The sequence below is a fragment of the Microcebus murinus genome, chromosome 4, assembly GCF_040939455.1.
Source record: "Microcebus murinus isolate Inina chromosome 4, M.murinus_Inina_mat1.0, whole genome shotgun sequence".
Lineage (NCBI taxonomy): Eukaryota > Metazoa > Chordata > Mammalia > Primates > Cheirogaleidae > Microcebus > Microcebus murinus.
Window position 1 is genome coordinate 28,252,775 of NC_134107.1, and position 23,338 is coordinate 28,276,112.

The 23,338-nt window shown below is 33.4% G+C and overlaps 1 long non-coding RNA gene across 1 annotated transcript in view; it reads right to left on the reverse strand.

Annotated features, from left to right (window-relative positions):
• The window catches only part of LOC142870465 (uncharacterized), a 118,594-nt gene that overhangs the window by 3,368 nt on the left and 91,888 nt on the right, over nucleotides 1-23,338 (reverse strand). The window contains exon 2 of the long non-coding RNA XR_012918830.1: nucleotides 3,544-3,579. This is a non-coding gene — a long non-coding RNA (uncharacterized LOC142870465). The remainder of the gene's footprint in view (nucleotides 1-3,543; nucleotides 3,580-23,338) is intronic.

Here is a 23,338-nt window from a genome sequence, read left to right on the forward strand (position 1 = left end):
ATTGAGTGGTTGGGGTGTGTAAGATAGTAGGTGCTAATTTTTTAGTGGTGTTTGTAACAAAGTAACTAAAAGGCTATTGAGATAACCACTATAGCTACTGCTTGATCATAATGATCAATATCTTCATAAATTTCTTAATAGTCATGTGGAACATTTCATTGGTATGAGCTGAATTACATATAAATATGTACATACTTCAAACTTACTTAATGAATTCATATGACCAAATACTACCTTTTAAGTTTTATTATATAAATTTTATGTCGCCAAGTTATGTATGTACTAATATACCCATTTTCAAATGAGAAAACTGAAAGAGGTTAAAACATCTGCATAGTGACCCTCCGAGTGTACAATATATTCATTTTCTATCTGAGAATACAAACAAAGACTCATTTAATGCATAACATTGGTCAGTGATATTTTGTAGATCTCTACAAGAGTTCTAACTAGCTCTTTCTAATCAGGTTTCTCTCCTTTTCTTTAAAGTAAACAGGCTTCCTAGTGGAAGAAGAAACACATGATCAAAGACATTGAGGATTTAAAAAAAAAAAGGCAAACTTTATTATTCAGAATATGTCTATAGTTTCAGCAGAAGGAATTTCAAGTAGACAAAATCTTCTCCATTCAACTGAGGGAAAATGTGTTTTGTGCAAGCCACAGAGTTCACAACACAAAGCTTTAACAGCAATGTTTGTGTCATCTGCCAAATTTAGGATCGCATAGGACTCCAAATTTCAGCTCTCTGCATACCTCAATGGGATTGTAATCTGGATTTCTACCGTTCTTTTGGTAGTTGTGATTTCCTTTTAGGTCCAGTGAAGTTTGTGAAATTACTGAGACTCTGGTAGAGAAGGTGAAATTACCAACTTAGACAATGCAAAATATTCCAATGCAACTGTCATCATGTGTTTCTATGTTCCTTCAATACATTTTTATTTTTGCATGTTATGAAGAGTTTGGTCCAAACACATCCCTGATAGAAAGTTATAAATATTGACAGGCTCAGCACACAGCCAAGAGAAACTTTGTGTAATGTAATAATTTTTATGTTTTCCACTGAAATGCTCCTGTTGGCACAGGATAGTGAATGTATACCCCCTTGAGATCAAGTGCCTTAACCTGAAGCAAACCAGATATTAGAACAAACATTCTTTGAAGTCTCCTTTCTCATATTAAAAATTCACAGGCTTTTTGCATTCTGCTCCATAATGTATCTTTGCTTCTTTGAATATAAAAGTAATGTGATTCCCTCAAATCTTCGAATAATATTAATGCCCCAAAAAAGATTTACAATGTTTTGAGTAAGTATAGTATGGCAGTTATGATTACAGATTCTGCAATTAGAACGGCTGATTTGAGATGTCATCACCATTGTGTACTAGCTCTGTGACTTTGGGAAAATTGCTTTAACCTCTGTGCCTTGGTTTTCTCCCCTGTAAAACTGAGATTATGTTATCCATTATGATAAAAATAATCAACACTGTTTGGTTTTTTAAGCATCTGCCACACCTTTAGAGCCTCAACTGTTGCATGTGCCAAAATTTGAGTAAGATAGTGTTAGGATGCTGGTGCATGGAATGATAGGAATTCTTATCAGAGTGAGGTACAATGGCATATTTGACATGTACATGCACATATGTACACACATGCATACATATATACATACACAATTTTATTTCAGCTCAGTTCTTATGCGAGTCTCTGAGATGACCTGAGTAAAGTGTTTTAACACTGGGCGAAGCTAACTTTATTTAGTGACCATTGACACAGACAATCATAACAGGTGTGACTCTTTCAGATGGGCTAACCAATATTTTCTGAATTTGCCTTTATTCCTTGGGTACTCATAATAAAATCTCTGGAAAAATAAAAGAATATTTTTTCTCATGAAACTTGGATGACTATTTTCAACATTCAAGTCTCTAAAAATCCTAATGCCATTTTCTCTTGGAAAAAAATATCCTGAGTTAATACTATATACAGTTATTCAACCAATAGTTCAGTTAGATTTCATGATATTCTTATTGATCTTTTTTTTTTTTTTTTTTTTTTTTTTTTGAGACAGAGTCTCACTTTGTTGCCCAGGCTAGATTGAGTGCCATGGCATCAGCCTAGCTCACAGTAACCTCAAACTCCTGGGCTCAAGCGATCCTTCTACCTCAGCCTCCTGAGTAGCTGGGACTACAGGCATGCGCCAACATGGCCAGCTAATTTTTTCTCTATATATTAGTTGGCCAATTAATTTCTTTCTATTTATAGTAGAGACGGGGTCTCGCTCTTGCTCAGGCTGGTTTTGAACTCCTGACCTTGAGCAATCCACCCGCCTTGGCCTCCCAGAGTGCTAGGATTACAGATGTGAGCCACCGCACCCGGCCTTCTTATTGATCTTATATGGAGCTTGACTCTCTGCCTTGGACTGTATAAATACTCTCATAACATGATTCCAAATCGGGTAAGCATGGGTAGTGCTATGAATTACACTGTTGTTTCTATTTCATAACATCAAATTATTTATTGTTTTATACATTATTATAAAACAAACACCCATTGGACTTGCCAACCCCCATATTCATATTAGCTAATTCCTGTAAATAAACTATATATACTTATATATATATATATATATATATATATATATATATCTAAACAGTATATATCTTATCATTTTTGTTTCTCTGTAGAACCCTGACTGATACACTATAATGGCATTTATTAAGCCATGAAAAAGAATGAAGTGCTGAGACTTGTTAAAACATAATTGAACCTTGAAAATATTATGCTAAATGAAAGAAAACAGTCACAGAAGTCCACAGATTATATGATTACATTTATATGAAATATATATTGGCAAATATTATATGGAGAAAGTAGCTTAGAGTTTGCTTAGGCCTGGAGGAGATGAGGAAATATAGGGGTGATAGCAAAATGACATGGGATTTTTATTTGAGGTAAGAAAAATGTTCTAAAATTAGCTGTGGTGATGGTTGTGCATATCTGTGAGCATAATAAAATCAATAAAATACATGTATTGCACATATATTTCATATATAGTTTGTCATTATTTCTCACTTTTTGAATATATATAAAATATTCCTAGTTTTTAAAATGTGTTTAGTGCTAATTCATAAATAGATTTGGCTCATACATTGTGAGGAATGACAGTATATTTGGAAATGCAAATATGCTTCACTAGAAGACACTCTGTTGTAACAAGAGTTACAGCTTGATGCTTAAGATCTAATTAATTATATGTGTGGGTGCCTATATTATTTATATGTAAAAAGTCTGTTTTTGTGGTAGAAGGTAGAATCCTGACTGACACAGGGGCCATGATATGAGATCAATCTCTGAGATTAAATGCATAGTTTTTGATGATCAATTGATTATACTATTTTTATTTCTCTACATTTTTATCTCAAATTATTTTGAAATAATTTTAGTGGATCTGACATATGATCAGTTTTGTCAGTGTGTTGTTCTTTTTTAAGTTGATCTCACTAAGTGCAGGCCCTGAATATCTTGTTTGGACACAGTACTCACCTGGACAAAGTCACTTGGTCACTTGGTCTCATGTTCCTAAGGAGTAAAATGCAGGAGTCAGAGAAAATGATATTCAAGATCCCTTGCAGTTCTAATCCTGTTATCATTTTTTAAAAAACCTCATCCTTACTAGAATACAAGGATTGCTTACTGAATATTAGGTTATATAGAAAGAGAACAATTCGCCAAATTCCATCATGTAGAATATTTAAGCATGTTATACATCTCAAATATGTAGTACATAAACATCAAATTCCACTTCCTGTCTTAATCTATTAAATAAATGTGGGTTGCAATTTTCACCCACTGATTAATATTGTATTCAGACTCCCAGTGTTATTAAAATAGCAATCATTTTGATACATTAATAATATAGGGAAAGAAGCATACTACAGAGAATTTTTATGCTTTTATTTTGTTTTTTACAAAATCAATTTGAGTTTTTGGAATAGAGATTTTACAATGATAAATACAACTCCACCCCACCCATATTCATCATATTCAAAGTATTTCAGCAGCTATTTTAAGATCTTAAGAACATATCAGGTGATCTTTTTGTCACTTTATGTGCATACATATTATTTTTTGTATTTAAAAGCTGCTTAGTGCTAAATTATAAGTGGATTTACTTCATAAATTATGAATAGAGGGTCAATATATTTGGAAATGCAAATATAGCTCAATAAAAACCACTCTGTTGTCATCAAAGTAAGCCTTTGCTTAATGCATAAGCTCTAATTAATTACAGTGTTCCATCAAAAGAAAGTTTTCACACATCCTTTTTTGCTATTTTCCTGAATTATATAATCATCAGTAATAAAGTGCTTCAGTGAAAAGATAAAAAATTATCCTAGGAATGTAGGAAAATAAGGGTTGGAAAGGAACTACCTGTCTGAGTTAATCTGAGTTAATCATAGTTTCTGTAACTTTATAGAGCTGTTAACTATTGGGGGTAGAAAATATGTTCCATGCCCATATTTCTTTTGAAACCCATGTTATATTCTCTTTGAGAGGAAAAATGGGTGTATTTGCTGAGTTGCTTCTGTGGTTTTTGTGGGGTTTTTTTACTATTCTAAGCAAATGATTCCCATGCCATAGATCATGTAGAGGGTGTGGCTGAATAGCTTGGAATGCAAGTTTTCTGGTAAGAAAGATCTGGGATTACCCCAGGCTTGGCTGCTTAGCTCATTTGAGCCTTGGTTTCATTAACCATAAAATATCCACTGCACAAGTTTATTGTAAAATAACAGATATACAGGATTTAGAACAGGTATAAAGGATTAGCATTGTAACATTCAAAGTGTTGAATCAGTGGCTACTGTCTCAGATGCTTGTTGTCAAAGAACAATTTTTTTTAAGGTTAAAAAACATTCAAAGCATAACATCTTTTCTAGTTGTTAATTATGTGAAGTTGGATAAGTCATCCGTAAGTTTGCTGTTAGAATTAAAAGGAATAATGTATGAAATCAGTTTTTATTACTTTATGACAAACTAAGGTAGTTTATTATATTCTGTAGAGCTACAACCCCAACCCCAACACCATGTATCGGTACCGGTCCATGGCCTGTTAGGAAACAGGTTGCACAGCAGAAGGTGAGTGGCCGGGGAGTGAGTGAAGCTTCTGTATTTACAGCCACTCTCCATCACTCACATCACCACATAAGTTCCACCTCCTGTCAGATCAGCAGTGGCGTTAGATTTTCAGGGCAGAGTGAACCCTACCATAAACTGTGCATGTGAGGGATCTAGGTTGCACAGCCCTTATGAGAATCTAATGCCAGGTGATCTGAAGTGGAGCTGAGGTGGTGATGCTAGCGCTGGGGAGCGGCTGCAAATACAGATTATCATTAGCAGAGAGGTTTGACTGCACAGTAAATGTAATGAGCTCAAATCATCTCACAACCACCCCTCTTACCCCCAGTGCATGGAAAAACTGTCTTTCATGACAATTTTGACACCAGTACCTGGTGCCAAAAAGGTTGGGGACTGCTGCTATACAGTATGTACTGTACATATTAAGTACTTAACCATATCTTTCTAGGGACCATATTTATAAAACTACCAGGCATTTTCCATGGCAAGTGTTTTCTTTTGCATTTGAACTTTTATTTCTCCTCAGAATGAAATGTATATGTTCCCCCTAAAGAAATGTTCTCCTCATTTCAGTTTTGAGTCCAAATAAGAAATTGTTCCAGTTCATTGAATTCCTACAGAACGGTAGATGTTTACAGTGACTTGATTATAAATCTTGTAAGCTAATAGATTAGGTTACACAATATCACCTTTTCTAAAACAGATTATAGTGTTAAACTTTCAGAAAAAATAAAGCATACCTGCTATAGATTAGCCAACATATATATGCATCAAAAGAACTTATCTATCAGTTAAAGACAAACAAAAACAGAGAGAATCTAAAGCCATATCACATAATCGTTAAGAACTCGGGTTTTGGTGTGACACAGACATGAATGCTAGCACACTGTGACTCAGCCCCTTGTGAGGTGTGTGTCCTTGCACAAATTACCTAACTCTCTGAGTTTCAGTCTTCACATCTGTAAAATAATAATAGCAATGCTTCTATCATTCAATTTTAATGAGTATTTTACATAAAATCTGGTTTATTGTAATTATTAAATGTTAGAAGTGATAATGATGATGGTGGAAATACTTAAGTGATTTTGACACTTGATTTTCTCTCCAACTGAATGATATATAATGTATATTGTAAGAGGTGACTTAAAATCCAGAGAGGCATGAGTTTTGAATCTGTCTTCATGAAATAAGAAATGTGGCTTAGCTAGAGAATAAAGGCTCCAAAAGAGTCTGAAAGTAACAATAGGAGTAAGAGACTTCAGTTTAAAAATTAGAGAAAAAAATTGTCTAACGTGAAATGCAAATAAATTCTATTATATTTCATTGAAATCAGTGAGTGGTTATTGTTAAGATCAATGAGTTTGGATAGATCTAGGTGTCTCGTAAGATAACAAGGCTCCAGAAAGGCCAAAATAGAGCCAAATATGAAAACTAAGGATGGAGAGTAGGAACCAGAAGTAAGAAAGAAAGAGAATTAGAAACAGAAGTCAAAAAAATGAAGCAATTACTGTTTTTTGTTTGTTTGTTTTGTCTTTCTGGTTTTGTTTTGTCACTTTAGTTAGCAAGTGGAGTGTATTCGGACCAGCACTGTAAACAAAGTAAGCAGCAGATGCCATTCATGATACCTCAGACTAGATGTGGTAGAGAACCTCATCAGAGAATTCTGGGATCTGGGATGCTAAATGCTATTGATCTTATATAAAGTAAGAGCTCTCACCAGAATGTCAAATAATGTGGCAAATAGTCTCAGGAATTTTCAAAATCCAGTCTCTCATTTGGATATAAGAATTATATAATATATCTTAATTCAGCTTCATATTATAAGCTACATTTGTCCTGTTTTCAGATATTTTCATGTGATAAAGAGAAGATATATCACCTGTCAAAAACCTATAAAACTAACTGCCTGGGAATATCCCACTGAAAAGAAACTGACAAAAGATTAGCATAGGAAAATATAAATTCAGCTCCTCAGGAATATGATTTAACTTTCTTTAACAAATTATGCTGCATATGATCATATTGCCCTTTAAAACTATGTTAAAATCAGTAAAAGACATGTGCCTTTGTGTGTGTTACAGAGTTCAGAAGAAAATAGTAACGTTCTCTTCTATAGACTGAAATAAAGCAGGACATTTAAAGTATTCTTCTAGAAGAATGTGGTCATTCTCTTGCTATCTTTATTCGGGTTGTCTTTCATAATATTTTTAATTGAACATTCAGTTTCTGATCTTATTGCCATTCCCCATGTGGCATTCCAAAACTGTTTTTTTTAAACTGATCTAATAGTTACTGCTAGATATAGCTTATTCAGTTTTAGGAAACTGGCTCTGGCTGAATTGAGTCAAACATAGAAGACTACATCAAGAAATGCCTCCATAGTATAGTGTGTTCAATTTATCCTCTAGTGTCAATGACTTTCTCCTCCAACCAGATTCTAATTTTACAGTTTTTTGACCAAAACATAGATAGAGAGGTAAAAATGCTCAGGGCTCTAGGCATTGTATTAATTATCATGTTACTGAGGAATTAATGCTAATTAAATATTGATCCTGAAATCAATCATTTCCTTCACACAAATCTCAGTCTTTTGAGAGCAGCAGTGAAAATAAGTGGTTTTGCTTTTCTTTACTTGGGAAGTAAAAGAATGGAGTCTCTTGCCAATGTGCTCTTGCAATAGGTCTGACAGAGATCAATTTATCTGAAACTAATTGCCCTTTTAGATTCAATACAATCCAAGTAATGGCGGTTTACATCAAGTGATTCAGAATCCACATACTCCTCCTCCTCTTCCTCCTCTTCCTCATCATTATGATCACCATTTGAATACCTACCATGTGATAATAATTTCATATGTTCTATGTATTCTTTTTCCTGAAAACTTTTCGTAATAATTCTTCAAAGTAAGTGGATAGTTTTGGTACAAAATCTGACTCTTGGAATTGTTATGAAGATTAAATGGGTTAATATATCTAACTTTCTTAGTGTAGTGATGGCATATATTATCTATTATTTTACTATAAAAAATGATGGATGAATCTACTGAGGGTAAGAGAACTGCTACCAAAGTGTTAAGTACATTTATGATGTTACGTTGAACAGAATATGAAAGAAGAAATTCAGGTATTAATAATGGATAAATAATAATAAAAAAACAACCAAAGAGGATAAACTGTAGACCATGTAGAAGTTAAAGCTTAGGGACTCACACCACATATGGACTGTATGACTCTACTTTCTTATAAAAGGTGACATTAGGCATTCGATGACAATGCAAAGCAGACAAGTTAGAATGTAATAAGTTACCAGGGAAACATGAATCTGGCACCCATTTCACAAAGATTTGAAACTCTATAACTGCATTGGCTCCCTTTTTTCTGAAGAAAAAGGTAAAAGAAAACAGCTATATACTTGATCTTCATATCACATTCTATAAGTCTAATGACATAGAGGTGGCTTTGAGATTACCGAACATAACATTTTTAACTAGAATAAAGTTTACATATTACCTGGCTATTTCCCACTGTATGTTCCATTGAGGGAGAGAAAGAGGGAAGTGTTCTATAATTAAATACATTTTCCAAGGTAGAATAGAATAATAGAATAATTCAAATGATCCTAGCATTAAGAAAAGATAAATATTTAAGGTGATAGTATTTCAATTATCCTTATTTGATTACATATGAATCTATCAAATCATCACATGTACCTCAACAATATGTGCATCTAGTATGTATTGATAAAAAAGAAAAAATGATAAAAACAAAAAAATCCCCCATAACCAAATATTTGAAAAATGCTAGATAAAGTACAGTTTAAAAGTTATTTAATTGTATTTTGTTTTATGCTTTAGTATTTCCCAGAGTTTTTATAAAAATAACATAAACTACAGTGCCTAACAAATAGCACTCAATATTTGTTTAATGAAATTGAAGCCACATAAAATTTTAAAAATGCATTGTGACTCTTCAAAAGGTAAATTGATACAGAGATCATTAAAAACTAAATTAATAAGGAAATTCTTTTTGTACTAGAATATTCCCCATCATTAGTATGTGTAGACCATATTGGGAAATGTTGGTTAGGTCAAACTGTTTCATTTGAACACATGATCTAATGCTTATCATAAGAAAGTAATGTCTAAGGTCATCCTTATATTTTAATTTCTCAGGTGGACTTCCACTTAACTAAAAAAAAAAAAAAATGCAATCAACCCAAGCATCCATCAATAGATGAATGGGGAAAAATGTGTATATATATATATACATCACATTTTATATATATCACATTTTATATATATCACATATATATGTGATATATATATGTGATATATATATCACATACACACACACACACACATAATGGAAAACTATTTAGTCATAAAATAGAAGAAAATCCTGTCATTGGCAACACAATATGTGATCCTAGAAAACATTATGTTAAGTGAAACAAGTGAGGTGTGGAAAGACAAATATCACATGATTTCACTCATATGTGGAATCTAAAGAAGTTGATCTCATAGAACTAGTGAATAGAATGGTGGATACTAGAGGCTGGGGTTGTTTGAGGGAAGGGGGACACAGAGATATTTACTGGTGAAAGGATATATAATTGTAGTTAGGTAGGAAGAATTTTTTTTAAATGTTCAGAATTGGCAAATATATAGAGATTGAAATTAGATAACTAATTGCCTGGGAGTAGAGGAGGGAGGCTGAGAAGAGGATAGATGTGGGAGTGGAGAGAAATGAAGAATGACTACTAGTGATTATGGAGTTTCTTTCTGAGGTGATGAAAATTTTCTAAAATTTATTGTCTCAAAGGTTGCTCAACTCTGTGAACAAACTAAAAAGCACTGCATTGGGCACTTTTAATAGGTGAATTGTGTGATACATGAATTATATCTTCATAAAGATGCTTTAAACAACAATAATTTAAAAATTACATTTCAGAGTTAAGATGTCCATGTTTTTAAAAATATTTTTTCACAGTCTATTCAGCACTAATATAGATATTTAAAAAGGCAAAAATCATTGAAAACTTCAGTTTTCTTTGAAGAGTGTCAATTGTCTAATTGTTACTAAATAGCTTAATAGCTAGTTTTTACTATTATGGTGTCTAATTTGACAGAATTAAGTGAGTAAATAAGAGATTAACTTGAGTAGGTAGAGACAGCTACTTTGTCATGTCATACTAGTCATTGTGATGGACCAGCCATACACTTTATCCATTTCATTAAAATCGAGTATAATAACACTTCCTTGACACACTGGGTCATTAATAATTGTAGAACACTTTGTAAATATTAAATTCTGATTTGTAATAGTTCCAAAATTAGAGTGTGAATTCAAAGCAATTGATGAAACGGAAAATCTTAAGAGCTTAGGAAGGTTATTGAAATATGTCATAATGAAATCCTAATTTCACTTCAATCTTTCTTGTTCCCTGGAAGTGCAATTTACCAAACTCATTTATAAACTATAACATTGATTTTTCCCAATCCATTATGCTTCCTGCATTTTTAAGTGTTTTCCCCTGCTCATTGTTGGAGAAAATATTCTAAAAAATGAAGATTGAATTATTTATGTTGCATTTACTTCTTATTCATTCAACTGTTTAATATTGTAATTGGTATCTCTGTCTGGTTGATATGTATTTAAAATGCTGTCCCCAGATCTGATTTATGAAATACTCTGTTTTATTAAATGACATAGGGGAGAAAAGAGACTCAACTAAGGTTTGAAATATACATAAAATCACATAGGATATACTGAAGTCTTTGCCTGTTGAATGCAGTTTGCAGAAAACACATTCCCATTCTGTATATCATATATACTTATGTTCATCAAAATTCAATAACCCTAAAAGTTAAAAGAATTAAAGCTGGTGTGGACTAATATAACATAAAAATCATGGCCTGTATGATTTAATATGTTTTGTTTTATATCTTAAATCCATAGATAATGAGAATTATACTTGAGAATTGTTAATTAATATCTCTGAAACCAATTTATCAATATGAATAAAGGGGTTAGCTTATTTATAGTTTCTCAAATAAGTATATAGGAGGCATTTAATTAATGTTAGTTCTTCTCTAGGAATTCCCTCCTTCATAGTAGGACAAATATTCATTCTATACAATACACTAAAGCAAACATGACTGCATTCAGAGAATGAAGAACATAAGAACCAGTACATGTAGCCCATATTTCATGTTCCTTATCTTTAGTAGTTACAAGAATCTGACCATGACATCATTCTTTTCCAAAGTCTATGTCATTTAATGAAAAGATTAATTCATTTCATATATGAAATATTAAGTTTTTCTAGAAACCACAATCTGCTTATGAGTTTTCATTCTTTGTATTCTTATTATACTAAGAATTATAGATAAACTTGAACCTGTGCTAAGCATCAACTATGAACCATTCCTTATGTGTGCTACTTTCTTATAGTATTTAGCATAAAGCTAGAGGAAGTAATATTTAACTCCTAATTTTAAGGAAAGATGATAATTATACAGCTAGATGAATAAGGGGGATTATTTTCAGGTAAAGAGGATTAATCTGAATAGAAAGTAAAGCAAAGCAAATAACTCAAAATAATCCCCATCTGTCTAGTATTAGTAACTGGATATGTTGGAGATATTTACTTCAATATGCATATTGCAGGTGGCTCAATATTTGGTGGAAATATATTGCAATTTGGGGCATATTAAATTTTTGATAACTCAGAAGACAAGTCCTACCTAAATTTAAAAGTCCTTGTGTTTAGTTTGTACTAGAAGCCTGGGAAGAAAATGCAGTCTTGGTAGAACAATTACAGCAGAAGATAAGTGTTGAAAAATATGATATCCAATAAAAGAGTAGAAGAAGAAAGTAAAAGAATGGCTAGAGATTAAGTATAAACCAAGAGGAGGTTGTAATACCACAGATACTGAAGAACTGTATTGTGTTAACACTAAAGAAGAGGCTAGTTATATCATTGCCCAAGTATTGCAGTTGAAGAGTCCATTGGAATTTTCAACATGGAAGTCACTAGCTTCAGAATAGCAATTTTGGTAGAATGCATGAGGCAGCACCCATATTAGAGCAGATTTAACAATGTTAATATTAACATAAGAAAATATACACTGCCTGGATGATCCCAACAAAACTTCACTTGGAATATGGGTGAGGTCATCCCTTCTCAGCCTCAATATAAACAACAAAAATAACGGCTTGAGAACATGATCAAGTTGACGTGGACTAACTTATAAGCAGCCCACCCTACTTTAAGACTTAAAAAGCTGTTTATAAAAGCAAATAGGTGACCAGTGAAGTGACTACAATATCCATACACTTTCTACATGGGCAAATATTGACGTGGAATTAACCACTAATTTATTTAAATGAAACTAAGATAGGGGTTCATAGTTTCAGTGTAAAATCTAGAAGAAACTGCATTCAAGAAGCAAAAATTGATCATACTTAGATTATATGATGCACTTAAGAAAGTAACATTTTTTTCCAGTGTATTTCAGGAAAGCATGAATTCAACAAAATGAAAGGAGAAAAATCGTATAGGAAGAATTTACAGGCCAGGCACTGTGGCTCATGTCTATAATCCTAGCACTCTGAGAGGCCAAGGTGAGGGGATCCCTAGAGCTCAGTATTTTATGACCATCCTGAGAAAGAGACCCCATCTCTACTAAAAATAATAGAAAAAAGTAGCCGAGGATGATGGCGTGTGCCTGCAGTCCCAGCTACTCAGGAGGCTGAGGCAGGAGAATCGCTTGAACCCAGGAGTTTTAGTACGGGCAACAGAGCAAGATTCTGTCTCAAAATAGATAAATAAATAAAAAGATAGAACTTTATAGGAAGAAATCAATGTGAATAAAATAAGATCAAGAAACTATTTTAAATATTTTATTAAAATTAATACATAATTAATATTTTAACTGGTAGAAGAGAAATTTAGAATAAAATTTCATCAAATGTTTGGAGATGATAGAGAAACCAATTTTAACACATCTCCTTTTTGAGGCTGACAAAATATTAAAAGAGCTGAGACAGAAGATGGTGTCTATACAAGGCAGAAGATGAAAATCCAAAGTTTGTTTCACTCAGAAGCCCCTGTAAGGTAAAATGCTTGTGAAAAGAAACAATAATTAAAAGGAAATTTGAAGAAATCTTTGTCAATCTAATTAAAAGTCTGATTCTGGTGATTTAAAATTCTTCAAACCCATCAATAAATGGATAAAGGACATGAACAGAAACTTTTCAAAAGAGGACAGAATTATGGCCAGCAAACATATAAAAAAGTGCTCATCTCTAATCATCAGGGAAATTCAAATCAAAACCACAATGAAATATCACTTAACTCCAGTAAGAATGGCCTCTATCATATAGTCCCAAAAAGAAAATGCTGGAGTAGATGTGGAGAGATAGGCACATTCTTACACTGCTAGTGGGACTGCAAATTAGTACAACTCCTGTGGAAAGTAATTTGGAGATACATCAAAGAGCTAAAAATAGAAATACCATTTGATCCAGCAATCTCACTACTAGGCATCTACCTAGAGAAAAAAAAGACATTCTATAGTAAAGACATCTGCACTCGAATATTTATAGAAGCACAATTCACAATTGCAAAAATGTGGAAACAACCCAAGTGTCCATCAATACATGAGTTGATTAATAAAATGTGGTATACGTATACCATGGAGTACTACTCAACTACAAAAAATAAGGTGACCTAGCACCTCTTATACTGTCTTCGAAGTGAGGTATCACAAGGCTGGAAAAACATACACCACATGTACTCCCATCAAATTAGTACTAACTGATAAACACTAAAGTGCTCACATGGTAGCAATACTCACTAGGTGCCAGTCAGGTATGTGTGGGGAGGTAAACCCACAGCGAATGGAAGCAGAGGACACTGTATGAGGGAAGGGCAAGCTTGTAGCCCTGGCTTGGGCAAGGCAAATGCATTGCATGTAACCAAAATGTTTGTATCCCCATAATATCCTGAATTAAAAAAAGAAAAAGAAAGTTCCTTCAATACCAAGTCAAGATAATTAAAAGAATTAATCTCTTATTTATATATTACCCTTTGCTAAATTATGCTTTCATAACAATTTCAAAGTCTCGATGGACCACAACATAATTTTTTTTCCAATGTTACATTGTTTGCAGATTAGCTTTTGTTCCTTCTCTGAACTGTAGGTTAGGTCCATATCAGCTCCCTGGCTATTTCTATTTCTGAATAGTAGTTAAGGGACAGACCTTTTCACGGTAGTGGACACAGAAAATATGGGAGCAAGAAGCTGCACCAAATGTCTTAACACTGCAAGCTTCTGCTCAGTTGTCTCATACATCATATACCCTCTCATTTCACTGATGAACATTAATCATATGGCCTCACTCAATATCAATTGATTATAGGGTCAAGAAAAGACACTGAATGTTTATGAATAATGATACAGTATATCACATTAGATGTAACCTGGTAATATGTTGGAATTTTAAATATATAGAAAAAATATATATATACACATATATATGATATAAAATATAGAAAAAATATCAAAAGAATGAAATTGAATCTACACAAAATAAAATCAGTCTACCTAAATACATGAATACATGGCCATCCTCAGATTTTATTTACACAACAATGGTATCAGAAGGAAATGGAGCCAGAGTTCCTGAAAAGTAAAAATTCTAAATTAAGCCATTTATTGTTTATGATAATAAACAGTCTAGGAGGAGAAAGAGCTCAAATGAATTGCTTCTTAATAATTTCATGATAAAAAATGTTTGAAGACATATGTTACAGAACATTGAGAGGGCAAATTATCCTTGTAAGCTGACATGAAGTGATTATTATTAAGCTTTAAAAATGATGCAGAATTTTAACTTAGCAGGATTGCAAATGTAGTTACAAAACAGTATGTTAGTAAAAATATTATAAAAATAAAATTTCTATATTGAATAAATAATATAATAGCAGAAATCTGGTTGCAAATTTAATACTCAGTAAATCAAAACCAATAATTAGGAAGTGTTTAAAGGAAGTTATAATATGTTAAGTTTTTCATATTAAACTGAACATAAAAAAGATATAGATAAATGGTAATTTGAGAATATGAGTTTATGCATACTTACAAATTGACAAGTAGACAACAATAATACATAGTACTTTATAAGTAGGAAAATACTCAAATTAAGAATACTTAATGAAACTGAAACTTAATGGCTTAAATCAACTCTTTCAAAACTCACAATTCTGCAAATTAGCAATTTGGAATGAGATCAGTCTCAAAGTTGTTCTGGTCCAAACCAGAATCAGTTAATCTTGATTGAGCTCACTTATGCATCTGCTATGGGTTGCTTTGGTTTGCAGGTTTACAGTGTTCTCGACTAGGATTTCTGGGACAATAGGTCTACATGGCCTTTCAACCTGCTATCCCCAGAAAGTGTCATTTTATGAGTAAAAAATCTTTTGATATGCTTTTGGTGAATGTTATGGACTGAAAATTTGTCTCCTCCTAAAACTCTCATTTTTAAGCCCTAAATCCTAATGTAGCTGTATCTGGAGATGGGACCTCTTAAGGAAGTAATTACAGTGAAATAATGTCATAAAGGTGAGCCTTGATTGACATAATTAGTGTTTTTTTATTGTTGTTGTCGTCGTTTTTAGGAAGTGTCACCAGAAAACTTTCTCTCTTTCTCTCCCCATGTGTGAACAAAGAAGAGGAAGTTTGAGCACACAAGGAAGAGATGGTGGTCTCCTATAAGCCCAAAGATGAGTCTTATTATGAAACTTTACATTGCCCGCACCTTAATCTTGGCCTTCCCAGCCTTCAGAATTACAAGAAATAAATAGCCATTGTTCATGCTATCCATTCTGTGATGTTTGGTAAAGCAGCCTGAGCTGATCAACACAGTATGAACATCGTCAGTCCCGACATCCAAACAAAATTTTGTATAAAGGATATATTATATCATTGTGGAATGATAAAAAAAAAAAAAAAAAAAAAAAAAAGCACTTTGAAACAGCGCTTTGAAAAGGTGAGCAGTACATCAAGGCAGTGATCTCCACCACCCAGGGCCTTTCTTCTCTTGTTTTGGTTTGTCGACTGACTCTGGGCCTGCTGGGAACCACATACCTTGAGGCCCGGCCTACTGCTTAGTGTGCTGACTGAGCCATGCTGCCGCCTGCTGAAGAGCCTGTGATTTGAACTGTGCTTATTTGCTGAGTCCTACCAAGCCTCTGTTATAGATTTAACTGACCTAGGTTGGAAGTTTCTAGAATTGGCATTTAGAAACAGGAGTATGAGATTGGGGCCATCAGGAATATAGCTCTGGTTGTATATCTTGGGCTGGTCCTAATAATGCATATTAGATGGAATTTTGTGTCTTGGCTGCAGCATACGCCATAACTGATGCTTGTGTCAGGGGAAAAACTCTTACCCTGTGACTATTGTTTGTTGTCTCAACCAGGTCTCGGTCCTCATTCTATAGATTGCTCAAGGGAGAGACTGCTAACATATGTAATATTACAGGACCATCAGGTGGTGACTAGTATGGAGGAAATATAGTCACCATATGTCATGCTTCTAAAGCAGATGGCTCTAGAGGATCCTTCAAAATGCTTTTGATATCCTACCTAATGCCAAGGTTCATAAAAAAAAAAAAAAAATGCCCATGGCACCCACATAGCAGAGCCAAGAGGTTAACTGAAACCCAAATTAGGTCCAGGATTTCTAAACCCAATAAAGCAATCATTGCCATGGAAAAGGCCCCCAACCATGACACACTGATTTGAGTCTCTTTAGAGAAAGGAACTTCTAAATATTGGCAAGGTAAAGAGAGTTTACCTTCTGAGGTATATTGAGGAACCGCAAAGTAATAAATAAATAAAGTAATAAATAAATTTTTAAACACCTGGATACAGTGGAAGAAAATGAAAAGCTGTATTAAAAAAAAACAACTTGGCTCAATCAGAAATCCAAAATATATCAAAATAATTTACACAAAAAAATATAAAATGGCACTGCTTGGCATTTGCACCTCAAATTATAGGTTCTGAATTTACTTTAAAGCCTGCTGAAATATACTAATTGGCAAACCTGTGTTGCCTTAATCAACACTGGATCTCCAATTACAGTTATATGTGAGAATATCACTATATTTAAAGAAGGTATCACTTATAATCTTGGGGAAGTTATCAAATATAAAATAGAGAGCTAACAGGAATGCTTCACATTAGCCATTAGAACTATTGCTTTGCCTAAATCTTCTGTATTCAGGGAGCTCATTACCCTAATAATAAGCATGGACTCTCTGACATGACAAATAATAAATTAAAATAAAATTAAGTCTTTGTCACTTAAAATCAACTCTATAAAGTAGACTTTCATGACCTTCCCCCCTGGTTAAAATTATTATAATAGTATGGTCTGTGTTAGGCAAAATAATAGTCCCCCAAAGATGTCCATGTCCTAGCAGTAGAAGCTGTGAATATATTATGTTACCTGGCTAGGAGAATTAAAGCAACAGATGAAGTTAAGGCTGCTAACCAGCTGCCTTAAAAAAATAGGGAGATTATCTGTATTATGACCTAAGAAGTTATAATCACAAAGGTTCTCAAATGTGGAAATGGAGGCAGAAGAGGAGGTCAGGTCAATGTGGTGTGAAAAGAACTTGACCCACAGTTGCTGATTTTGAATATTGAGGAAGAAGGCCATGAACAAAGAAATGTGGGCAACCTATAGACCCTAGAAAGAGCAAAGAAAATGATTCTCCCCTAGTGTTTTCAGAAGGGATTACAGCACTCTCAGCACCTTGATTTTAGCTCAGAGAGGCCCATTTTGGGTTTATGAACTATGGAACTATAAGATAATACATGCATATTATTTGAAGCCACTAAGCTTGTGATCATATGTTATAGCTGCTGTAGAATGTAACATAATTTACATTGACACATGGCTCAAATTAAAACAGGACCTTCAAGAATTCTAACAAGACTTATTTAGAAAAAGAATGATTATCACCACTGCTTCTTTGTTTAATATCTCTTTTGGCCTGCTCTTACACTTGGAGAGAATGAATGGAGTCTTATAGTGGATTCTGCCACTTTAATGCCATTATCTCATTTATTAGCTTTCCCATGTCCACTATTATTGAAATTAATGACTCTATCCAATCATCAGCTGGTAATTATCATGCCATTATAGATCTGGCTAATATGTTCTGTTTCTGTGCCTTTTCCAATGCCTCTCAGCTGCAGTTTGCCATAACCAGACCACCCATGAGGAATCTCAGCAGCCCTGACATCATACTTAATCTTTGCAGGCAAAATCTTAACCTGATCCATCATTCTCTAGGGAAACAGGTATGGCATTGCATTTATATAGTCCTCCTCTGAAAAGATTCATTTGATGTACTCACTCAAGATATATAAATACTCATAAATATTCTCACAAAAATGGAAAGGATGTTGTTTTGCCCAGTGTATAAGACCCCACAACTTCAATTAAATTTCTGGGCATCATTTGATCAGTCAAGGGCTACTCCATCTTTGAAAATATCAAGAAACAGTTATTGATCTGCTCAGCATCCACAACATTATAATTATAAATCTAATATATTTGGGGACGTTTTGGATTCTAGAGGCATCATATTCCCCATTTACAAATTTAACTTAATTCTATTTATTCTGTTAATCACAAATCTACCCACTTTGAATAGAACCACCTCAAAAGGTTCTAGAATCTGCCCAAATTACAATATAGTAGGCACTCCATTTCGATACAGTAGGCATTTCCATTAGTGTCCAACAGACTCCTGCATTATACAAGTTTTTATCAAACTCTGTTCATGATTACTGAAGTTTTGGGATTATCTACAATGTCTATAAGTTGCCTGTGGTTCTGATGCAATAAAACTACCCTCTTAAGTCCCACATTATATAACAGAGCTTGAAAGCTGGGCATATATTGGGCTTTTCTAGAGATAGAGACTCTCATAGGCTCTGAGATCATAATCCTTTATACCCAGCTGACTGTTACTTATGTCCTGTGCTATGGGAACAGCAGTTCACAAGCTTGGTATGACCCACTGAAATCTGTTAAAATGGAAATGTGACCTATAGGATAGAGTCAAATACACCTAGGCACTCTGGTGTATTCCACCTGCATAAAGGGGCAATCTACCTTGTCCTCAGTTCTTTGCCAGATGTAGTGCTGCTGAATGATGTCATGCATTCCCAAGACTTCTTGGCCACCTGTGGAGCCCTTTGAGATCACACAAAGGTAATTCATAGACTTTACATATGGCAGTGTCACCACCCCACACATGATGAAGCTCACTGAAAGGCTGTCAATATTTATCTCTTAACTAAGATGTTGCTGATAAAGAATGGGGCCCAAGGGTGGGCACAATTTACCAAACTTCAGAAAATCATCTTAGCATTGGATATTCTGCCTATTTGTACAGTCTTGAGCCATTGAAAATGGCCTTCCAGTCTGTCAGGTTTTTCCTCTGAGAGGTAAAGAACTCTAGGAATTTCTTGCTGCACGGATACTCAAAATATAAGTCAATATCACATAACTCTTTGCATATGGTAAAATCAAAATATAAGGCCTCATTAAGTCAGTTCTTACACCTTTTGAAGTTCAAATATTATGGTTTTGTTTAGTATTCCTAGGTGACAAATGCAGAGAAACTTTGAAAAAAATAATCCCCCTAAATTCACACTGTTCCCCCAATACCTTCACCAAATTGGTAGTTTCCAGAAATTTCCCATGTTCAAGGAAATTCAGGGTATGATTGCAGTGGGGTAGTCTTCTAGCAGCAATAATTTTAAATAAAAGCAGACACTCAAGATGAAGTTATTGTGTGTACTGATCACCTTTTAGGTATTGTGCATTAAGAGCCAGGGGGAATTTTACCAGCAAAGTAATCATTCTAATTTCCTGCCTTTATTTTGGAAACTGCATATGACAGGATAAGACTGTTCTTTAGTGATTGAACATGATAAAATACCTTAGTGTTAGTAAGTCTAGATACAAAAAATTAACTATCTTTGTAAGAATTTTAAGTAATGATTTCTATTAAGCATTATGGTATCATTGTGGGATTGATTTTTCCTGTGTGGCCTTTAATTCAATTTAGATGGACAAGGAAGTATACAATTTGGGTTGTTTCTTTAACTTTATACATGTGGGTGTCTGTGTAGAAAGAGAAAAGTAATTATCATTGTTGCATTGTGTGTGTAATAGAAATATCAAAAAAGAATGCTAATATATTATTAAGCCCATATTACATAATAAGAAATAAATAGAGGAAAACCTTTATTAATTTCTTTAGCCTAACCTGAATTAGCTTCCTGAGTTTCACATTATTATTGCAATCTCAGCATGTATTCAATCTACGAGCCTACTTTTTCTTTAAATTTAACATTATACTATAAAATATTTCTCACTTATTAGTTTTCAAAATTGCCATATGCTATGTAATATATTATTTCTAGAGCTGGTTACCAACATTTTCCTATAATAATATATAATAATATGGCACATAGAAATGACAGCTGTGACATACTAGCAGCATCACAGAGGTTCATTACAGCTGTAATTTTTCAGGGTAGGAGTTGAGGTATAGAGATAAAAGATGGTGCAAACTAGTAAAAAATAGCCTCACCATTTATTTTGATAAACAGTTTCATAACGGGGAGTATTTTTCAAACCACTCCCCTGCCAATGAGTATAAGAATATACTATAATTTCCTCTCATGGATATTGACTTTCAAGATGTTATTATTTTAAAGTTGCCTGTTTAAGTAAATAAATAAACACTGCATACTTTTTTATTATTTTTATTGGATTTTAGGTTTAATTTCTTATAATATATACCCAGATGTTAAAATGCTGGGTCAAAACTAAAGGGTTTTGTTTGTCTTTTATTTTTCTTTATATTTTTAAGCTATATTGTTGTCTAAAAGTATTATAGCAATTACAACTGCTTTGCTCTAGTTTAACGCATGAATCAACATCAGATATCTATCTGGAGGGATAGGTATTAGTATTTATTTTATTACTTTCTAACTTAGTAGGCAAAATTGGCACCCTGGGAAAATTTATATTTTCTTGATCACTATTTCTTTTAGAGCACAGCACAAAATTTAAGCGTAAGGCAAGCAACACAGTACATTCTTTATGCTCAGTGGTTAATAGATCATCATAAATTAAATCTATCAGCATATATACTGGTACTGTTCTTTGAGAACGTGAGAATAAAATACTCATTACTTGTTGTGACTGACTTGCGGTAAATGTAGCCACTGTGGCCGCTGTCGGTCATCTGGAGGCTAAAGGAAAAAGTCTATTGGAAACTGAAGTCAACACAAAGTGCTGAAAAAAAATTGATTGAGGTATCTTCTGTTCATATGGGACAAAAAAAAAAAACCAAAACCAATAAATAAAAACTATAACTTAATGTGACAACAATTCCTTTTTTTGTTTGTTATAGTCAACTTGAATTGGGTTTGGTCACTTTCAAGTAAACAAGTTCTAACTAAAGCCTATTATGAAGACCATTGTTAAATGTCAAGGCTAACAACACAATAGCCATACTTGGGAAGAGTCTGATGAATAAGAGAAAAGATCAACTGTGTGTTGCATAGTAAGCATAAAGTGGGAGCAACACAACTTATGTAATGTCATTCTTTGTGCCCTGATGGAATAGCAAAAGGGCATGTAGCAGAGCTTCACTTGGGTGTATCATTCTGGGCATTCTCTTTCATTTGTCATCTTCTTCCAGCCAAGACATTTCATAATGTTCAATAAAAATGGAATAGTTCATATGACCCAATATAAACATGATTCATCTCTATTTATATAAACACAATCAACATTAAACCTACCATAATGTCTTTTTCCTTTTAGTTTCTTTACCACATAATTTTTGAAGACCATTTCATTCCAGAATCACTAAGATACATCTTTTAGAACTAATAAGAAATGAATGTTGTCTTCCATAGGTAACAGGCAGTTCCCACAAGAGATGGACCCAAAGGTCCATATAAAATAATTGACTTGAGAAAAAATGACATTCCGATTTGAGTGTCCCTTATGATAAATGTATTTAAATATCTTTACAATTATGATGTTTTTCAAATACTTAAAAATGAGCTTTAGGAATTAAAGCCATCATTCTTTATTCTTATTTTACTGAAGCTCTTGACATAAAATCGTGATAGAATTTTTAAGTTAATTCTCAAAAGGGCTCCTTCTGTCTGCTGCAATTTGTGTCTTTCATCTTCATTTTAAATGTAGCATCATTTTATTTAGCTGCTCTTATATTACAAGCACTTCTGTTAACGCTTCTCTATCTTGCTTTAAAATTACCAACATGTCAGAAAAATAAACTATCTTAAATTTGCACCATTTTTGTTATCTCTCTTCATGTATATTTTTGCCCTTTACCTAAACTCACAAAAGATGTGACACAGAACCATTGCTGTATTTTTGCTGTAAACTTTGGTTAATTTTGAGTTTTATTTTACAATTTTTAGCATTTTGAACTTTAGAACTGTGTAGAATTGAATGAGAATTAAAACTCAGAATTGATCTATTTTGGGTACAGGCTTTCAAAGATGGAAATCTAAATGAAATTGTCTTGTCTAAGTATTTTTTTTCTTTTATCAATTTTGTAATGATTTAATATTCTGATTTCACTATAAAAGGGTTTGGACCTGAAGTAGTTTCTATTTATCTTTGGTTGAGGCTGGTTAAACTTTGTCATCCATGCATATATAGAGTAATATATATTCTTTCCCTTAGCCCTGTTTTCTTACATGAGATTTATTTGTTCTGGTGCTGGAGTGCATAGAATAGTCAAAACTCTCCTATTCTTTTATTGTGCTAATTGTGACTTGGTTGATCAAAATGTACAAAGCTTATAACGTAAAATATGAGGCTCCTGTCCACATGCATCCTTTTCTAAGTCTAAGGCCTCACAACAAAGTTGTCCCTATGCTGGGTGAATATTTTTTACTGTTAAGTCCCAGAAGCTACATGATCAGAGCCAAAGGTGTTACAGAGGAGGGTTTATTTAAGTGAAATGAAAACTGCCCTGCCCATTACCAAGTTAACATTAATGAATAAATTAATATTCATAATGGCTCTATTTTTGTTCTACTCATGAAGGGTAAA